This window comes from Zonotrichia albicollis, chromosome Z (assembly GCF_047830755.1).
Source record: "Zonotrichia albicollis isolate bZonAlb1 chromosome Z, bZonAlb1.hap1, whole genome shotgun sequence".
NCBI classification, from domain to species: Eukaryota; Metazoa; Chordata; class Aves; order Passeriformes; family Passerellidae; genus Zonotrichia; species Zonotrichia albicollis.
This window is the reverse complement of record NC_133860.1, coordinates 87,610,317-87,629,733: the sequence shown is the minus strand read 5'-3', so window position 1 is coordinate 87,629,733 and position 19,417 is coordinate 87,610,317. Positions and strand designations below refer to the sequence as shown.

General features: G+C 46.3%; 2 long non-coding RNA genes across 2 annotated transcripts; both read right to left on the bottom strand.

Annotated features, from left to right (window-relative positions):
- Window positions 1–1,162: 1,162 nt before the first annotated feature.
- Window positions 1,163–5,132, bottom strand: LOC141727162 (uncharacterized). The gene is made up of 4 exons (XR_012578211.1): window positions 4,288–5,132; window positions 2,620–2,684; window positions 1,938–2,001; window positions 1,163–1,238 (listed from the first exon to the last, which is right to left on the bottom strand). It is a non-coding gene; the product is annotated as an uncharacterized LOC141727162 (long non-coding RNA).
- A 3,973-nt stretch (window positions 5,133–9,105) lies between these two features.
- LOC141727171 (uncharacterized) lies at window positions 9,106–14,970 on the bottom strand. The gene is made up of 11 exons (XR_012578216.1): window positions 14,811–14,970; window positions 14,286–14,443; window positions 14,083–14,170; window positions 13,134–13,203; window positions 12,915–13,036; window positions 12,610–12,689; window positions 12,479–12,533; window positions 11,865–11,931; window positions 10,671–11,787; window positions 10,439–10,592; window positions 9,106–10,213 (listed from the first exon to the last, which is right to left on the bottom strand). It is a non-coding gene; the product is annotated as an uncharacterized LOC141727171 (long non-coding RNA).
- Window positions 14,971–19,417: the final 4,447 nt, after the last annotated feature.

Here is a 19,417-nt window from a genome sequence, read left to right as displayed (position 1 = left end):
TCTCACATCTTCCAACCCTGAAATCTTCTTTTTTCCCTAAGGCTTCTCATCATTAGCAATTTCCAAGTAACATGGTATTTTTACAACATTCAAAAATGTCATGCTGGACTGTGCTAGAGAGTAACCTGCAAATATAAGCTTAGCAAAGATTGAATTGACTTGTCCAGAGAAAAAACCTACAAGTGAACACCCACACCTGCCTACAAAGAGCTAACAAGCCCCTGGCAGCTACCACATCAAAGCACAGTGGATGTTTCTAATAGAGGGTAAGGATAACAATATCACCTTTTGTTCTCTCCAGCTTGTTTTCCCTGCAGTCATATTTTGCTTCTTATGATTGTTTTAGTCTCTGTATCTTTTTGGACAGCACCGAGCCTGACGACAAGGACACGAGAGTCTTTCCCTGCCGTAGGGAGAGAACCAGGAAAACAGTTAAAAAAAGAACAGGGTAGTTTGAAATTCATACTTCCAATGAAAACCAGTGCCTAACTAACAGAACAAAAGCAAACAAAGCACGATACCTCCCTGGGGACAGAAGACTTATAAACCCTCCAGGATTTACGACCAACCCCTTCAGGACAGCAGCCAAGTGTCCCATGAGGTGGTGCTGCACCAAAGAACGATCTGACAGGTTCCAAAGAGTCAAATGCACAGTATTTTGCAAAGCCGTGAAATCTTGCAAAATAACAAAAATACAATTGATATAAACTACAGGGCAAGAGTACAAGTGTTCACTTTAAGAGCTGGAACCATGCAGGTGAGCACCTGATAACTGGATCCTCACCAGAGTTTGAACCCTTCGGTACACAGAAGGGTTTTCCCCAGAAATTTCACAGACTGAGTTTTGATAGAAGTACACTTGCCAGATCCTCAGAAGCATCACCCATTCTCCAGGTGTCTGCAGAGAACTGCAAATGGCTCTCACGTAATTTGAGCTGGTTCTCTAAGGTCTCAGGGTGAATTTCACCAGATGCAACCAAATCGGGCGACTCCCAGTGGGACAGAAGGAACCCAAAGTTTGGGTAAGCAGAGCTGCAGCAAATACTGAGGAAACAAACATAACAGCGTACAAAAATAATAAACCATCCTTTTTTTTTCTCTTGCTTTTGTTTTTTTCTTATTCAGATCAGCATAGCAATTAAAGAGAAGGTGAAAAACTCACCATTACTGAACATTTCATCATCTGTAAGCCGAGCATCCTTAGCATAGAGGACTCCAAAGTTAAAATTCACCGATCCCTGGGAAATAAAACCAAATATTGTATGACAAACAGTCAAACAGCAGACATAAAAATTTGTTTCCTCTAAGGACTTTCAGGTATGTATGTATCTTTGCATACATCCTACACATTAGAACATACACTTTATACCATCACCTAATACATAATATTTTACCTTTAAATTTTGATAGTATAGCATGAATTTTTAACTTAAATTGGCGATCTATTATTATTAAGTTGGTACTGAAAGTTATTTCTGCTGTCACGTTCAAAAAAACATTATTTTTTTTTTTTACTGTAATGAGCAATTGATTTCAAAGTCATCACAAGCCCATCAAAATACAAAGCTGTATTCACTGGGCGGGTCTGTGAGCTAGAAGTAGTTAGGCTTGTACTTCCCTCTTGTTCTTCCAGAACCGATAAATCCTGTCAACAAAACCAGGATCTTTAGCCCACTGCTGTGAAAGATTCTACAAGGATGATGGTTTGATTTGTGTTTACAAGTTTTGATTTGAAATGGCCAGTGCAATGGATAAAGACAGTTTAAGTACTATTATGTTACTATTATTATTATTTCTATTATTATTTTTACTATTACTACTACTATTATTATCACCTGCTACTGGAAGAAACAAACCAGTCATACCTATACTTAATTACTTTTATTTCCAGAAAACAATAAAGAAAAAGAACCAAACCAAAAAAAGTCACTTCCTACCTTTCATATCAAGGGATGAAAAATTTCTCTTGGGCTCTTCTCCAATTTATCAAGACTCATAGCACTGAAAGGCAAACAAAACAGTGCTTTATAGAAGGGCAAGTGCACATTTCAAGGCTGAACCACCAACCAATTGCAGTGACAGCAGTTACAACATGAATCGTTCCGAGAGCCTCTGTTAAATGGAATGTTCTGTGGAACTGCCATTTCTTTCCCAAAATACTAACTTCCAACACTTCCTAAACGTATTTTGTATTTTAAAACAACAGAAGTTAGTGAGACACTGTGTGGAGGTCAGGTTTAAATTTATTTCCTTCTAAAGCACAGAGCTCTGTTCCATCACCCTTCACTTTGGCTCTGCACTGAATCACGGTGAGCATTTGAGGAGTGCTCAATAACCAATTCTATTTCTCTCTTTTTCTAGTTCTCTCTATTCCTAAATAATTAAAGACAAGTCCAATGAAAAATGACAAGTTCAACATCAATGTCACACTTTTTCCCTTTGTCTGGTCAAGAACAGGCTCTAAATCCACTTAGTGCTGCCTGCAACGATTAAGACGTGCAAAACCATTTTTACATGTTTTATAGGTTTATCATAAAAGGCACGGAACGAAAGCTCTGAATTACAGGAAAAGGTACACAGTCAAATATCTAAAGGGATCACTTATTTGTAAATACATACCTTGATAGAGATCGCACTGAGAACGTTTCTGTGGGACTCTAAGAGAGACATATTTTCTGAGTACCCTGTAAACAAGAAAAGCTAGGATATATTACAGGACATACCCACTTTTTCTACATATTCAAATAGGATTTTTAATAAAAAGAACTCAGTTGGAAAAGAAAGAAGAAAACCAAGGTAATTTTACTCAGCTATATTTACTCCCGATTTAGAGAAAAAAAAAAGTCACGGGTGCTGCAAAGAAAAAAAAAGTGAACCATAAACGCCTACAGTACAATTTTAAAACAAGTGCTTGGATAAAAGAATCTCATGGAACGTGAAGTAGAAAAAAAGTGAAACCACTATCAGACCTGCCTATTTTCTCACCTTTGTACAAGAAAATCCTAAAAGCAGTATAAAGTCACTGCCTAAAACCGGTCATGGGATGTAACCAAGAACAATTTAGGCATGTGCTAATCTAGACAGAAACCTTTTCTGGATGCTAGTGTCAAATCACAAGTTTTGTCTTTCAGAAGCCCGACAATGCTGGAAAGCACTTTCCCTGGGGCTCGGGAGGGCAGGGGCAGAAGGGGATGAGTTTGCAGATCGCACCTGTACCATCGGAAGGATACAGCCCGCCTGCTCCCTGCGCTGGGCATTCTCCCAGCCATCTCTGGGTTTACCGCTCAGCGCCGCTCCATCCGTTTGCATGGCAGAAAGAGCCTCGAGCACTAGCGCAGGCAGCAGCCCAGTCATTCCGGCGATATCGCAGCGCTCTCTGCTCGCAACGCCCAACACGCGGCGGAGCCGCCTCCGCCCGCAGCACCGGCAGCAGCCCGCGGGAGACGGCTGCAGCTCGGGGGCTGCTGCGCCTCCGCCAGCCTGAGGGCAGCCGCCCCACAGGGACCGCGGGAGCGCCCGGCGCCGCTCGCCCGGGGCGGCTCCTGCAGCTCCCGGCCCGCGGCAGCAAAGCACCGCCTCGCCCTCCGCCATCGCTACCGCTCAGTAAGGCCGAAGAACCGGGCCGACGCTCCTTCCGCGCTGCTCAGCTCCGTGCGGGCGGCCAGACGGAGGTTTCGCCCCTCCGGCGTCGCCACCGCGGCGCCGTCCCGCGCGGGACAGGGGCCGGGAGCTGCCCGCGCACAGCCACGCGCGGCCGCCTGGCACGCCAGCCACTCCGGTGCCGCGTCAGCCGTTGCGTCACACGCCTCGCCGGCAGCAGTGCGTGCCGGGTGTTGTAGTCTCGGGCTGACAGCCACTGCTCCGTCCTCCGCCACCGGGAGCTGCAGTCCCTCCCGGGCATCAAACGGGTCCTTCGCCCCTGGGTGGGGAAGGACCTGAGGCAGCAACGCTCCTCCCGAATGCCCTCTCTTTTTCGCTCCAACTCTTTTTTCCTTTTTCACTCTGCTTTTCACCCCTTCCCTTCCCTTCCCTTCCCTCTTGTGGTCCTCATTCCTTTCCTTTCCTTCCCTTCCCTTTTTTCTATTTCTGATTTTGGTTTTCCTTTCTAGCTTTAGAGTAAAAAAGCAGCAGTAGAAACTTTCAGGCTACCTGGGAGTAAAAAATACCTCCAAAACGAAAATGATTTAAAGAAAACTATTTATTCCCTGGGAGCCTGAAATCTTCTACTGCTGCACATGACATAGAGCTTTTATTCCTTCTTATAGAGAGTTGATATTTTATACTTACTTTATACAGCGCCCCCTGCCGTGTGCGCCGGCGCACTGCAGCCCCAGCGCTCCCTGCCGTCTGTCCCGGCGCACTGCAGGCACAGCGCCCCCTGCCGTGTGCCCCGGAGACCTGCAGGGAGAGCGCTGCGGCGTCCTTCGGTTCTGTTTCAAGAAACTCGGCTCAATTCGGCTTGGTTCGGCTCTTGGTCTAAACTCGTTTCAGTTCGGCTCTTCGGCCCAACTTGGCACGGTGCGGCTAAACTCGGTCATATTCAGCACATTCTCTAAATGCGGCCAGTGTCGGCTCCACTCGGCTATCATCGACTCTTCGGGTAAACTCGGCTGTTTTCGGCCACACTCGGCTCTTCGGGCAAACTCGGCTGTTTTCGGCCACACTCGGCTCTTCGGGCAAACTCGGCTGTTTTCGGCCACACTCGGCTCTTCGGGTACACTCGGCTGTTTTCGGCCACACTCGGCTCTTCGGGCAAACTCGGCTGTTTTCGGCCACACTCGGCTCTTCGGGCAAACTCGGCTGTTTTCGGCCACACTCGGCTCTTCGGGCAAACTCGGCTGTTTTCGGCCACACTCGGCTCTTCGGGCAAACTCGGCTGTTTTCGGCCACACTCGGCTCTTCGGGCAAACTCGGCTGTTTTCGGCCACACTCGGCTCTTCGGGCAAACTCGGCTGTTTTCGGCTACACTCGCCTCTTCGGGTAAACTCGGCTATTTTCAGCCACACTCGGCTCTTCGGCTAAAGTTGGCTGTTTTCGGCACACTCGGCTTTTCGGCTCAAGTCGGGATTTTTCGGCCATCCTCGGCTCGCTGAGGGCGGGAGAGCGGGCATGAGAGGACCCCGGCGCAGACAGGCCAGGTTTACCCAGATGCCTTCCGCCAACCCGCAGAAATACGCCCGCCCGCGGCGACGCTGAGCCCACAGCATGTATCGGATACGCTTCAAACGCCACAGAAAAATCCGTTGGGGCCGCCATGACGTCGGTGTTCCATGCAGGCAGTTCACTTACGCCCACTGGGGTCCTCCACTTCCCCGCCATCTCGAGAAGGTCAACGAAAAGTCCGAGACACCCGTGACACGCCACTCCCAGCATGGCGGCCTCTCGGCTGCCTGCCGGCGCAGGGCTGCAGTACCGCGCTCTGCCCACAAGGCGGCAGCACTGCCGCCCGCCCCAGACGGGGGCGCAGCGCGCCTCGGGGCTGCGGGCAGCGAAGGCGGCAAAAAAGAACAGGGGCGACCCCAGACAAAAACTGCTCTGAAATAAATGCCAAAAACCTGCCTCTTATCCGACGTGACCAAAACAAGCTCCGTTCTTTTAAATGATATTTAAATAAATTTGATATTTCTATTTTTCGTATTTATATTCAAGTGCATATTTATAGTGGACATGGATGCAGTATGTAATTTCTACAGTATATTATGTCTATTCCTTATACTATATTACGTCTATTCCTACTAATAATATTTATTTATCTTTTGTGTTTTTATAAATATCTTTATGTATTGATTCTATATTTATATTTTTGAAATTCTATTTCTAGAACACGTTCATTATTTAAAATTAAAATTCCTTTCTAACTCAATAAATACAAAAAACCCTTCTTTTAAACTATATTGAAATATTTTTATATTTATAGCTTGCATGACTATATTCAAATTTATATTTATAGTTTATATTGATGCATTATATTCATAACTACATCTAATATGCCTCTTATCCAAAAATATACGGGAATTATTTTTTAAATTATGTACCATATATGCTGCTACCCCTTATTTTTCCTTATATTTCTAATTTTTATATAAATCTTTAATGTGCTTATGATGTATTTCTATACTTAGATTTCTACCTTTATAGTATTTGTATTTGTAATTTTTACACTAAAATCCCTGCTTTGGCAAAGAAAAAACAAAACCATCCATTATTTTAAACTACCTTAATTTTTTTTTTAATCTTTGTATTTATCATAATATACAAAAAATGATAGATATATCACATCCGTGTACTATATTTATACCTACTTTATATCCATTTCCTATAATATATTTTAAAAAGAGATATACAGTATTACTTGTATTATATATTGGATCAATTTATGTTATTGTATATTTACACTTCATTACTAATTTTTTATATATCTGCATATAGTTGCAATACATTTCTATATTTGCTTTTTTGTTTGGGTTGTATTTCCATTTATATTCTCTATTCATATATCCGTATGCCTACACAATGCTCTATTAAAAAATAGAATAACTAATTGCAACATATAATGACTTATGTTCCATGTTAAATTTTAAAGATTGACCGAATATATAAAAATAACGTTGGCTCATTCCCATTTCTACACATCTATTTCTTTTGTTTCAATATAGTGAGAGTTATAATTGTATATTTAAAATCCAATTCCTAAATGAAATGACAGAACAAACAGCATCAAATTCCCACCAATATCTTCCAAAAACATCGAGACACCTCCAACAGCCAAACAAGCGTCAGAGAAAAAACAAAGAACACTCTTGTCAATAACAATTCTCATCACGACCGAAAAATGGAACCAAAAGAAAAGAAAACCCTATAGAAACACACACAGCAAATTACAAGTCAAACCAATCTTCTAAACTCCAGACAGTGCCACTCACCCTGAACGTTACTAAACAAAAAAAAAAAAAAAAAAACCAACAAAATTCTACCTCTACACTAACTCAAAGAATAAACAATCCTCCGTAAAAATAACTTTAAAAACCGAACTAATTAACAAAATGGAAAACATCTCAACCGCTAAAAACTAAGAAATTAACTACCCTAGTAAAAAAAAAACTTTAAAAACCTACCATATAAATACCCACGTTCCCAAAAAAACCCTGATAAACAATACTCAAATACATTACAAGACAACAACAACAACACCAAAAGAAAATGAAGAAACCAACAACAAGAATAATCCCAAAAACCAAATAAACTTAAATCTGCAACAAAAATATTATTCCCAACTGAATAAACCCATAGTGCCTCAAGCTATCAAAATAAAAATAACACCTAGAAACAAACACAAAGCCTAAAGACAAACGTAACCATAAACAATGTCTCCCAAATTACCCGCAACCATAAAACATACACTACAATCAAACCAACCAAATAAATAAAAGCCCTGGAAGACGATAAACACACATGCAATTCTCGAGATTAAAAACCCGCTGCTATGAACGACACGACGCTACCTCAAAAGCCCACCGAAACAAACACTACCCGCTCACGCCAATAAAAGCCACCTCAACAGAATTAAAATCCGAACCGCTGCTTCGCGCTACGACCCGTAAAAACCATTGCGCGCCTTTCTAAACATAATACCCCGGCAAAAAAAACATATCCGACTACGAAACCCAATCCGAAACGAACCTTTATCATCCCCACCGGCACCGAGAACCGCACCACTCAGGAAGAACACCGTAGCCCTTAGCGTACACCCGCTGCAAACCAAGCACGATGATGCAATCAATGCCGACAAAGCGCCTCCGAACCGCGGCACCGCCCCAGCACTGCGAGCAGCCGAAGCCCGCGCTCGCTGCCGGCCCCGGACGGAGCGCGGCTCCCGCCAGGAGAGCGGCTCCTCCGGCGGCTCCTCTGGCACGCGGGGCCGGCGCCGGCCCGGAGAGCCGCGCCCGCTGCCCCTGCCCGGCGGGGCCGGCACCGGGCCCGGGGGTGGCGGCGGCGCCCGAGCCCCGCGCCCGGAGCGGCCGGAGCGGCCGGCACCGCCCGGGCCGCCGCAGCAGCGCCCGCGCTGCCTCTGCCGCCCTTGGCCGGCCCGGCGCGGCTCCCCTCGGCTCGCACCGGCGCGGCTCCGCCACCGCCGCCCTTGGCCGGCCCGGCCGCGCCAAATCCCCTGTGCGCCCCGGCAGCTGCCCAGGCCGTGCCAGCGCCGCTCCCGAGCGGCAACGTTCCGGCCCGGGCCGCGGCCACCACAAGCGCCCTCCCATGCAGCGGCACGGCCCCATTGCAGCCCTGCAAACGCTGCCACAGCTGCAGCTTCCCGCAACCGAAGCCCGAAACTGACGCCGCAGGCGGGGCTCGCCTCCCTTCAACAAGGGCAAAGAAGTGTCCTCTCCCCTTCAGGTTCGTCCCCTACGAGAGCACAAAAGAAGGGGCGCTCCTCAAATGAAAGCCTTCGACTGATGGCAAAGGGCCATTTCCACCTCCATTCAAACCCTTGAAAAGGAGGGACACTAGGGCTGCTCCCTCTATTTGAACCCTAGGGTGATGAAAAATTGGGGGGCTACTCTCAAATCAATTCCATAACACCACAACAATACTTTTCCCCTTAAAATAGATCACAGGATTCCCCTAACAGCCTGGAAAACTCTGGTTTTCCTTCAAGCAATACCCTTAAAACCACCGGTAAAGGGTGACTCCCCTACCAGTTCAAACACAGCCAGTACTGGAAGAGAACTTGTTTCCCTCAAATTGAATTCCTTTCGTCCTCACAAACTCCATTGTTGTTCCTGAGGAACCAGGGAGGGACTGGCAAGATGAAATTGCAAAGGGGAAGGACAAAATTCCCCGCTCCAAACCCACACGGGCTCACCTGCTCGGCTGCTGCTCCCCGGCACAAAGATTCGTCCCTTGGCACCTCCTTTAAGCGATGCTTGGACGTATCCAAGCGCGAATCCAGCAGTTCCCGCCGACCCTGGGAGAAGCTCTCGCAGTCCTTCCGTGAGACAGCGCCAGGAGCGCCCCATAAACCCCTCCACTCAGCAGCTCCATGCAAAAGGGAGCTGAGGCACAGCCTCCCCTTAAAACAGCCTCGCCCCGGCAGGAGCTGGCCCCTCATCATCCTCACACTCACACCTGGGCTGCTCCGAGCCCCTCATCATCCTCACAGCTCACACCTGGCGCCGATGCCACTCCAACAGCGCCTCTCCCTGTCCAGCACACAGCCCGCTTCTCACAGACAGAGCAAACAGAAATCCGCTACGGGCCTTGGCTTTCCTTAGTCCGTCTGGTTCCACAATTCAAACACGTACGTGCACTGATGGCATTGACGGAAAGCTTTCCAGTGCAGAAAACTATCATTCTGCTAGCACACTTTGATACACCCTCAGAAAAAGTAGAATCAGCACCAACTCCTAAGACCCCTGCTGAGGAACCCAGCCCTCCTTGGGACACCCAATGCAGCAGACCTGGAAAAACGAGGGGAAAAGTCAAGCTTGGAGTGGAAAAAGAGAACATAAATACATCAGCCTTTAAAATAAGCCCTCACACAGTAATAGTGAGATCCAGTCACATTTCTTCTTTCACTGCTTTTTGCGGTTACATAAAAGCAAATAAAAACACATTAAACACAAGACAGAGCTAGGCATTTACAGGTCTTCATTTTGAAGTCTGGATGACAAATGGGGGAAGAAGTAAAATAAGAAAACCAATGACTCCTTGCCTTGTTTGGTCCCAACAACGCTAAGCTAAGGGCTTTGTCCTCTAGCACTCACTGCCCAGGAGAGTGATGTCCTCTCACAGATACATCCATTGTTGAGACAGCAACAGACAGTACGGCAGGGCACGATAAAAAAAGTGGCTTTAAATACATTAATGGATCAAAAAAACCTGTAGTAGAAATAAAATTGAAATAATCTCGTCCCCTTCCAGGGTGTGGATGGCCACGTCTCAAACAAGGACAGAGACACAGCAAAGGTGTTTAAGGTGCATTAGTTGCCTCTGTCTACAACGCTCATCCTTTCCTTCCCAGCAGAAACCATTGCACTGGTGTACCAAGGGACACTGCAAAGTCCTTGAATAGGGCAAGCCCTGCTCAGCAGAAACCAAAGCACCCCTGCTTGGGGCACAGCATTCCTACTTGCCCTCTCCTGAGTGTGCCTGGCTCCCTCAGGCTCCAGCTTCATCCTGATTCCAAGGCTGTGGCCTTTATTAGGGCTGGCACCTGGCTTAGAGAAAGGCAAAGTTAAATGGCATTCCTGTGAGTGCATGGGATGACTCTGTGTGCTCTAAGACATGGGAATGCCTCTGCTAGAAGCCTTGTGGTGGGGGGGCCTCAAATAAACAAATAAACACCCTTTCTCACCCTGCTGCCTGCAAACCCCCTCCCAAGAACTCCTAACTGCATACCTGCTCACCCTCCCTCCCCCACTCACAATCCTCAACTCACCTGAAGCCTCAATCTCAAACATCATCCTTGACACTGGGCAGATCCCTCTTGTGACATGATCAAGCTGCTGAAAAATTGATGTGCTTCAGAGCTGAGCAATAACAACCACTTCTCTCCACGGCTCACCTTGACTGCTGCTATCCAGATTCACTTCCTAAAAAGAAAGACAAACAACAGAGCTCTAACAGAGTCACCATGTACACTTCTGCTCCACAGACAAATGGGACCTCACCTGCTCGGGGGAATCCCCTCACAGGGGTTGGGGCCCTCTGGCCCAGATTTAATTCCTCTGAATCTGAAAAAAACGTAAGGACAAGAGTCACACTGTTGCAGGACAACTTAAGAGATGTTGGAATCATCTTAAGAGCTCCAGATGTCCTGTGTCCATCTACAAATCCCATCCAGAGTCCAACTACACCCCACATTACACATTCCAAGTCCCCGGGCCCTCTCCTATCGCACCAGGCTATGCGGCAGAGCAGAGCAGCTCCGGCACAAATGTGTGCTGACACCCGTGACACAGGACAGACAGGACAGGACACACAACGGGGACACAACAGGAACAGAAATCTCTTGGCAAGGAAAATGGCTGCAAGGACTGAGAGCATGCAAAAGGAGATGACTCAGTTCAAACTGACGGTGAGCTGATGAGGCTCAGAGAACACTGGAGGAAGAAGATGCTAACTGAATGATTGATTCCAAGAAGAGTAAAGATGGATGCCTAGGAATCCTATGGTCAGAATCCTCTGCCTGCCCTCACATTCTTTCAAGCCCTAATCCACCATAATGGATCCAGGTGGGGCACAGCTGTCCATACAGCTCAGAACAAGACCTGACAAGACATCTGACTGGATGCTTCCAAAGACAGAAGAGAGTCTGATGCCTGTCTGAGCTCCCGAGTCAAAAGTTCTATGGCCTGGGTGCCAGGCCAAGGAATGCAGAGATCACAGATGCTAACAATGATGCCAAGGTTTCTGACAGGCCCCTCAAAGTGCTAAGGTAAAAGACAGGAGATACACAAACAACACATAATGCACAGCAGACAAGTGACACCAGACACACCGGGACTGCTCTGCCCTGAACACCTCAGCACTGTGATCAAAGGTGAGACTTGGCTTTCATGGGGCCTAAGGGGCCACTTCATGGACACCCCCCCACCGCCAAATTGGACTCAAAAACCCTTCCCAGTAATTCCCAAACCAGCACCCTGCCTTCATCCCCTCTGTGGGTCATAGCCCTCTACTTATCTCTCAGACATCTGGCGATGCCAGTCCGTGCCACGTGCAAAGAAAGGCCACCTCGTCAGCTGGGAAGGTCCTGCTGTCACCGGGCTGGTGTCTCTCAGACAGCTAGAGTAAAGAGAACCAAACATCAGTGCCTGATCTTGGCACCCCATCGGCCAAAACCCCACAAGTCTGCTACTCACCGTGCTCCTAGGAAGGCCCGGCACCTGCTAACTCTGACCCTCTGCCATGGATGCAATGCATCTGCACCTGAAAGAAAGTCAGAACATGTGTCAAACACCACCAGGATAACTCACAAGCTGCAAACACCTTAGGTCCATCTAGGAATAGCATCTAGAGCCCAAGTACAGCCCCCATTACAAATTTACACTCCCCAGGGCTTGTCCCATTGCAGCTGGCCATGCGGCAGGGCAGAACAGCTCCGGCACCCATATGTGTGCAGACACCCGTGACACAGAACGTGACAAACAGGGGGACATCAAACACCACACATCATGCTTGTGGTGAGGGCCTCGAGGGAAGAAGGCAAAAGGGACCCCAAAGACACACTAGGGAACACGGCACACCGGAAACCACGACACAAACCAGAGCTGTTCTGCACTGCCCGCCTGAAAGCTGCCATCAAAAGTACAGCCTCTCCCTTTAGCTGTCCTAAGAGGCCCTTGGAGAAGTTTGCTTTTCCCTCCGCTAATTTTTAAATCTGTCCCAAGAACTCCCAACCTGCTACACCCCCATCTCCAGGCCGTGGCTCCCAACTTATCTTTTGGATGTTCGGTGATGGGAATCCACGTTGCACCTGAAATGAGTCTGCTTCAGAGAGCCTCGTGATGGCCTGTGAGCCTCTCGGTCAGCTACAATAAAGAAAACCAAAACCAAAGAATGAGTCCAGAGTTATGTGGGCCAAATCCCAGCCAGTCAGCTACTTGCCCTCTCCTGAGTGTGCCTGGCTCCCTCAGGCTCCAGCTTCATCCTGATTCCAAGGCTGTGGCCTTTATTAGGGCTGGCACCTGGCTTAGAGAAAGGCAAAGTTAAATGGCATTCCTGTGAGTGCAGTGGATGACTCTGTGTGCTCTAAGACATGGGAATGCCTCTGCTAGAAGCCTTGTGGGGGGGGGGCCTCAAATAAACAAATAAACACCCTTTCTCACCCTGCTGCCTGCAAACCCCCTCCCAAGAACTCCTAACTGGATACCTGCTCACCCTCCCTCTCCCACTCACAATCCTCAACTCACCTGAAGCCTCAATCTCAAACATCATCCTTGACACTGGGCAGATCCCTCCTGTGACACAATCAATCTGCTGCAAAAAGTGTTGTGCTTGACACAACCTGGAATCTCTGAAAGGCGTGCTCCTCCTAAAAACCATAAAAAACAAAACAAGAACAAAACCAGAAATTACAAAGGTGCTTTAACACCCCTAAACACAAAACCCACAATTGTGAACCTACATACTCCCTGTATTCCATGCTGTCTTCTTCACAGTCTCTTCCAAGCCTCTGCTGCTTTAGATGCCCAGAAACACCTGCTGGAAACAAGCTGAGATGAGCTGAAAGAGCCTTTTCACTGAAATGAGAGGAGAACTCCTACCCCAGCACATCCCAGAGAGGGAATGAAGCCCCTCAGCCAAGGCTGGGGTTAATATACCCCCGATGGTGCCCGCCTCTCGTTCCCATGGCACCCAGGAAAAGGGAGGGGGCAAATCCTACCAGGTATAAAAGCCCTCAGAACAGCTGCAGCTGTTTGGCCTCTCAGATTCAAGGGGAGTAAAGGGCTTGGTTATAGAAGAAAACTCTTCACAAAAATAACAGTGCTTTCTTTTTTGCAACAGCTACTTGGAGCAGAAGAACAGAAAACTGGTAAGACATAAAACTTTGTGTTTAGGTAGCATAGCTGGATAAATTGGGTCATTTGCTGTTAACTTACATAATTATTCTGTATTTAACCAAAGCCATCTAATAAATTCACACCCAAAACTCCAGCAGCCCAGCTGGCCCTATCAAATCTGTATGTTTATACATACAGTAAACAATACCAAAATCCCAGTAATACCTATGAGAAGTCTATGAAAGAAACCTATTGAAATTAATCCTACCTGAAATACCATCCATTCCTACCTGAAAACCCATCCAGAAAGTTAGCTTCACTCAAAAAACAATTTACACAGAGTTAATAATACCAAGAAATAACACACCATATACCACCAATGAATACAATAGTGAAGGAAAAAAACCCCACATTTTAATTTTTTTTTAATTTAAACTAACTTCTTTTATCAGCTAGAACAAAAGATTTTGCCAGGACTGTAACAACAACTCCTTCTCCTTCTGAAATGTCCCTTCTCCTTCCCAAATTCCTTACAACTTCTGAGTTTAAATCCAACCCAAAAGCAGAATTCGTGCACCTGTGCGTTCAATGCTCCTGTCAGATTCTCTCTTTCCCTCCACATCTTCTTACACTTTCAGTCTTCACGCCGTCCTGCCGTGATGAGTCTGACAGAAGAACAGGCACATGTTAACAGAGGATTTCCCTCCCTCCCTCTCTCCCCAGAGCTGGTTTCCTCAGCGCATTTCACTCAATCCCAAGCCTGCAATGATGCACGCTCACCTGAAGCAGGGGGAGAAATCTGTAAAGGTCACTAAATACATAAAAGCGCATCCCCATTGTTCCATTACTCAGCAGCCCATCCGGCCAAGGTCAGAGCTCGCTGCCCATCGAGGACACGGCAACCAGCAGGGCCCTTTCTCCCACTCTCCAGCACGGACCTGCGAAGCCAGAGAGGAGTTTACAGAGACCGGGAGCCGGCGGGACGGGACGGGCGCCCGGCCCGACCTTCCAAAGCTGGCGGCAGCGAGGGCGGGGAGAGCCACGGCCCCGCTCCGCCTCCTGCGCTGCCTGCCCGGGGCCGCCCCGCCGGGATTGTCCGGCCCGCGGTCGCTCCCAGCGCCTGGAGCGGGGCAGGCGCGGGCCCGGGGGCTGCAGCCCTGTTCCGATGCCGCTCGCTCCCGCCCCTCGCCCTTCCTTCGCTCGGCAGCCGCGTCCTTCCGCCGCCCCCGGCACCCAGCGGCGAGAGGCAGGGCGCTGGCTCGGGGGCTGCAGTACCGCTCTGTGGCCACAGGGCGGCAGACTTACCGGGGTGTGCTATTTTCTCCGCCTTTTTGGCCGCCATTTTGAGAAGGTCAAAGAAAGTCCGTGACATTCGTGACGCGCCCTGCCCGAGATGGCGACTGAAAGAGGACCCTCGGAAGAAATAGGGGTTTACCCAGATGCCTCTGAGCAACCCGCCTAAATGTGCCCGGCCGCTGCGCCATTGAGCACGTAGTCCGTGTCGTATACGCTTAAAGTGCCACAAAAAAATCTGTCGGGGCTGCCATGACGTCGGTGTTCTGTGCAGGCAGTCCAGTTAGACGGACCGGAGTCCTTATTTTTCCCGCCCTGGGGCCGCCATTTTGAGAAGGTCAAAAAAAGTCCGTGACATTTGCAACACGCCACTCCCAACATGGCGGCCTCTCGGCTGCCTGTCGTCGCAGGGCTGCAGTACCGCGCTCTGCCCACAAGGCGGCAGCACTGCCGCCCCCCCAGCCGGGGGCGCAGCGCGCCTCGGGGCTGGGGCAGGGAAGGCGGCAAAAAAGAACAGGGGCGACCCCCGCAAAAAACTCCTCTTAAAGGCCAAAAACCTGTCTCTTACCCGACAAGACCCAAACAAGCCCCCTTGCTTTAAAACCATATTTAAATAAATTTGATATTTCTATTTTTCGTATTTATATTCACATGCATATTTATAGTGGACATTGATGTAGCATATAATTTATATAATATATTCTGCTTATTCCTATTATTTATATTTATTTATATGTTGTGGTTTTATAAATATCTTTCTATACTGATTGTATATTTCTATTTTTAAAATTACATTTCTATCATGCTTTTATTATTTAAAATAAAAATCCCATCCTAACTAAATAAATAGAGAAAAGCTCTATTCTTCTAAACTATATTGAAATATTTTTATATTTATAGCTTGCATGATTACATTCACATTTATATTTATAGTTTATATTTAAGCATTATATTAATCATGATATGTATCCTATTCAAATAATAGAGATAAATTATTTCTTAAATTATGTACCATATCTACTGCTACAACTTATTTTTTCTTATATTTTAATTGTTATATTAATATTTAGCTATTTATGATCTATTTCAATACTTAGATTTCTATCTTTATATTATTTGTATTTGTAATTTTTATACTAAAACCCCTGCTTTTGCCAAATAAAAAACAAAACCCCCCTTTATTTTAAACTACTTTAAAAAACTTATATTTATGTTTATCATATCTATCATTTGTTATATATTACACCATATTCATATACTATGTTTATATCTATTTTATATCTATTTCCTATAATACACTATAATAAGACATATACAGTATTACTTGTATTATGGCTCGTATTGATTTATGTTATTTTATATTTTAAATAATTTAACAATTCTTTATATATCTGCTTATATTTGAAACACATTACTATATTTATACTTTGGTTGCGATTCTTTCTGGGTATTTTCTGGGTCTTTTCTTGCCCTTCTTGGAATTTTTTTTCTGGGCTTCTTCTTGCCCATCTTGGGGCTTTTTCTGCTTTTTTTTTTCTTGTTTTTTTTCTTGCCCATCTTGGGGTTTTTTTCTGGGTTTTTTCTTGCTCATCTTCGTCTCTTTTTCTGGGTTTTAAGCCAACATAGGTACATACCATGTCAGTACATACAATATAACCCGGCTGGGGATTTTTTATTCTTAATTTAACAATGAGTTGAAAAACCTGAAAAGCAAAAGTCATATACACAAGGTTAAATCCATTCAGCATGTGCCCACACATGCAGAGACGAGCAGACACAGACAGACACAGCCACGTGCTCTCACACACACTGACACACTCTTGCCACTTACACGCTCACTGCGGCCCTTACCTGAGACGCTGAAGAACGTGCTGTGACACATCTTCTGGCTGCTGCTCCTTGAAGTAAATGGCAGATCCTGGGGAAATCAGCAGCCTCGGGGACCTGTGAGACAACAGGAAGGGTCAACGAGTGGCTATCTGACAGCTAGGACTTGTCCCCACTCTGGACCAATAAATTATCTACCCAAAATCTCACAAAAGACAGATGAACAGTAAAGTTTTTATATCTGTTCTACCTAACTGTGACTACGGGCCAGGCCAGGGCAGCTCCGATCATAAGTGGTACAACCTAAGGACACACAATATAAGCCAACGCATACAGTGCAAGCGTACATAGAGTGTAATTACACACAATATAAGGCAACACACTGACATACAGTGTAAGTACAGACAATATAAGGTGATGCACTTACATACAGTGTAAGTACACACAGCATAAGCCAACACAGGTACATACAGTATAAACCAACACAGGTACATGCAATGTACGTACATACAGTATAATCCAACACAGGTACATACAATATAAACCAACATAACTACATGCAATGTAAGTACATACAGTATAAGCCAGCATAGGTACATGCAATAAAGGTAGATACAATATAAGCCAACATAGGTGCAATATAAACCAGGACTTGAGATAACTCTCTGGAAGAATTATGCTTGAGCCCTGTACCCTTGAGAAGATGGAACCTACAGAACTACTGCAGTCACCTGAGGAGGTGCATCTGAAAGAAAGGACAAAAGTCCAAGTGCTGCAGGATAACTTAAGAGCTCCAGACATCTTGTGTCCATCTACAAATCCCATCTAGAGTCCAACTACACCCCACATTACACATTCCAAGTCCCCGGGCCCTCTCCTATCGCACCAGGCTATGCGGCAGGGCAGAGCAGCCCTGGCACAAATGTGTGCTGACACCCGTGACACAGGACAGACAGGACAGGACACACAACGGGGACACAACAGGAACAGAAATCTCTTGGCAAGGAAAATGGCTGCAAGGACTGAGAGAATGCAAAAGGAGAGGACCGAGCTGAGACTGATGGTGAGCTAATGAGGCTCAGAGAACCTGGAGGAAGAAGATGCCAACGAAATTATATATTCCAAGAAATGCCAAGATGGATGCCTGAGAATCCTATGGTCAGAATCCTCTACCTGTCCTGACATGTGTTAAAGTCCAACTCCTCCACAATGGATCCAGGTGGGGCACAGCTGTCCATACAGCTCAGAACAAGACCTGACAAGACATCTGACTGGATGCTTCCAAAGGCAGGAGAGTCTGATGCCTGTCTGAGCTCCCGAGTCAAAATTTCTATGGCCTGGGTGCCAGGCCAAGGAATGCAGAGATCACAGATGCTAACAATGATGCCAAGGTTTCTGACAGGCCCCTCAATGTGCTAAGGTAAAAGACAGGAGATACACAAACAACACATAATGCACAGCAGACAAGTGACACCAGACACACCGGGACTGCTCTGCCCTGAACACCTCAGCACTGTGATCAAAAGTGAGACTTGGCTTTCATGGGGCCTAAGGGGCCACTTCATGGACACCCCCCCACCTCCAAATTGGACTCCAAAACCCCTCCCAGTAATTCCCAAACCAGCACCCTGCCTTCATCCCGTCTGTGTGTCATAGCCCTCTACTTATCTCTCAGACATCCGGGGATGCCGGTCCCTGTCATCTCCTGGGACACTGACCCATCACTCCCACAGCCAGGCTGCTCCCAGCCCCAGCAGCTCCTGCAGTGCTCTGACAGGGCGCACACCCAAGCGACTGTCCCCTTACACACCCAGACCAGGAGAGATGAATAAAGTTACACCACAAACCTCTGGAGGACAGCAGAACTTCATTGTGAAACCCTCTCACAAAGAGGAGGAAAAAAATATCAGGGTTTGACACAGGTTCTGTTGCAAACTACAAGAAAGACTTTGAAACAGCAACGACATCACCAGCAAAAATCTGGTAGCAGGAGCTGAAAAGCAAAGAGCTGGTGTAAATTGCTGTTAATTTTACATGCACTATCATCCAAAATAGGACAAAATTCACAAGGAACTTTCTTCCCCATGACCAATACAGAGGATTTAGTTTGTCTGTATTAGATGTGCTGGAGAGGAAAAGAAATCTGTAAGAAAGTAGGTGCTGTGACTGATCAATTTGTCAAAGTCAAACCACACAGATTTTTTCAAAACCATAAAAGGATTATTCATGTCATGATCTAATGACTTTTAAAGAGATGGAGAGTCCTCATACAGCCAAAGGTAACATGCTGCAATTAAATGCTTTTACCATTTGTTTTCTAATGGAAAACTAGCACTAATTCCCCTTTTCTGCTTTAAGATATTCTGTTGGTTTTTATTCAGGTAATAAATTCATCCTCCAAACTGAGTAAAAAAAGGACCCTTCATTATTTCTCTGGTTTTCTTCTGTGTTTTAATTTTTACATCAGGGAGGAGAAAAATACTTGATTTGGAGGTTTAACTTGCAATGTAAAAAGTAGAGTTGTATGTTTAGAAGTCCAGCTGAAGTCAGTTTGATTCAGCCCTTGCCTGGTTTTAATTTCACACCAAGATGACTGCTGAAACTCCCTCATGTCAAACTGTGGTCTCTCTTTACATACTCTGTGCTGTCAAAGCTGCACAACAGGACTGGAAAATTGGTCACCATATAACCCACAGACTGTAGAATCAACCTGGAGAGATTCCCTGACTCCAAAGAGATTTAAGATACAATTTCTGAACAGAAGTCTTTAACTGTGCAATAGACTAAAGTCT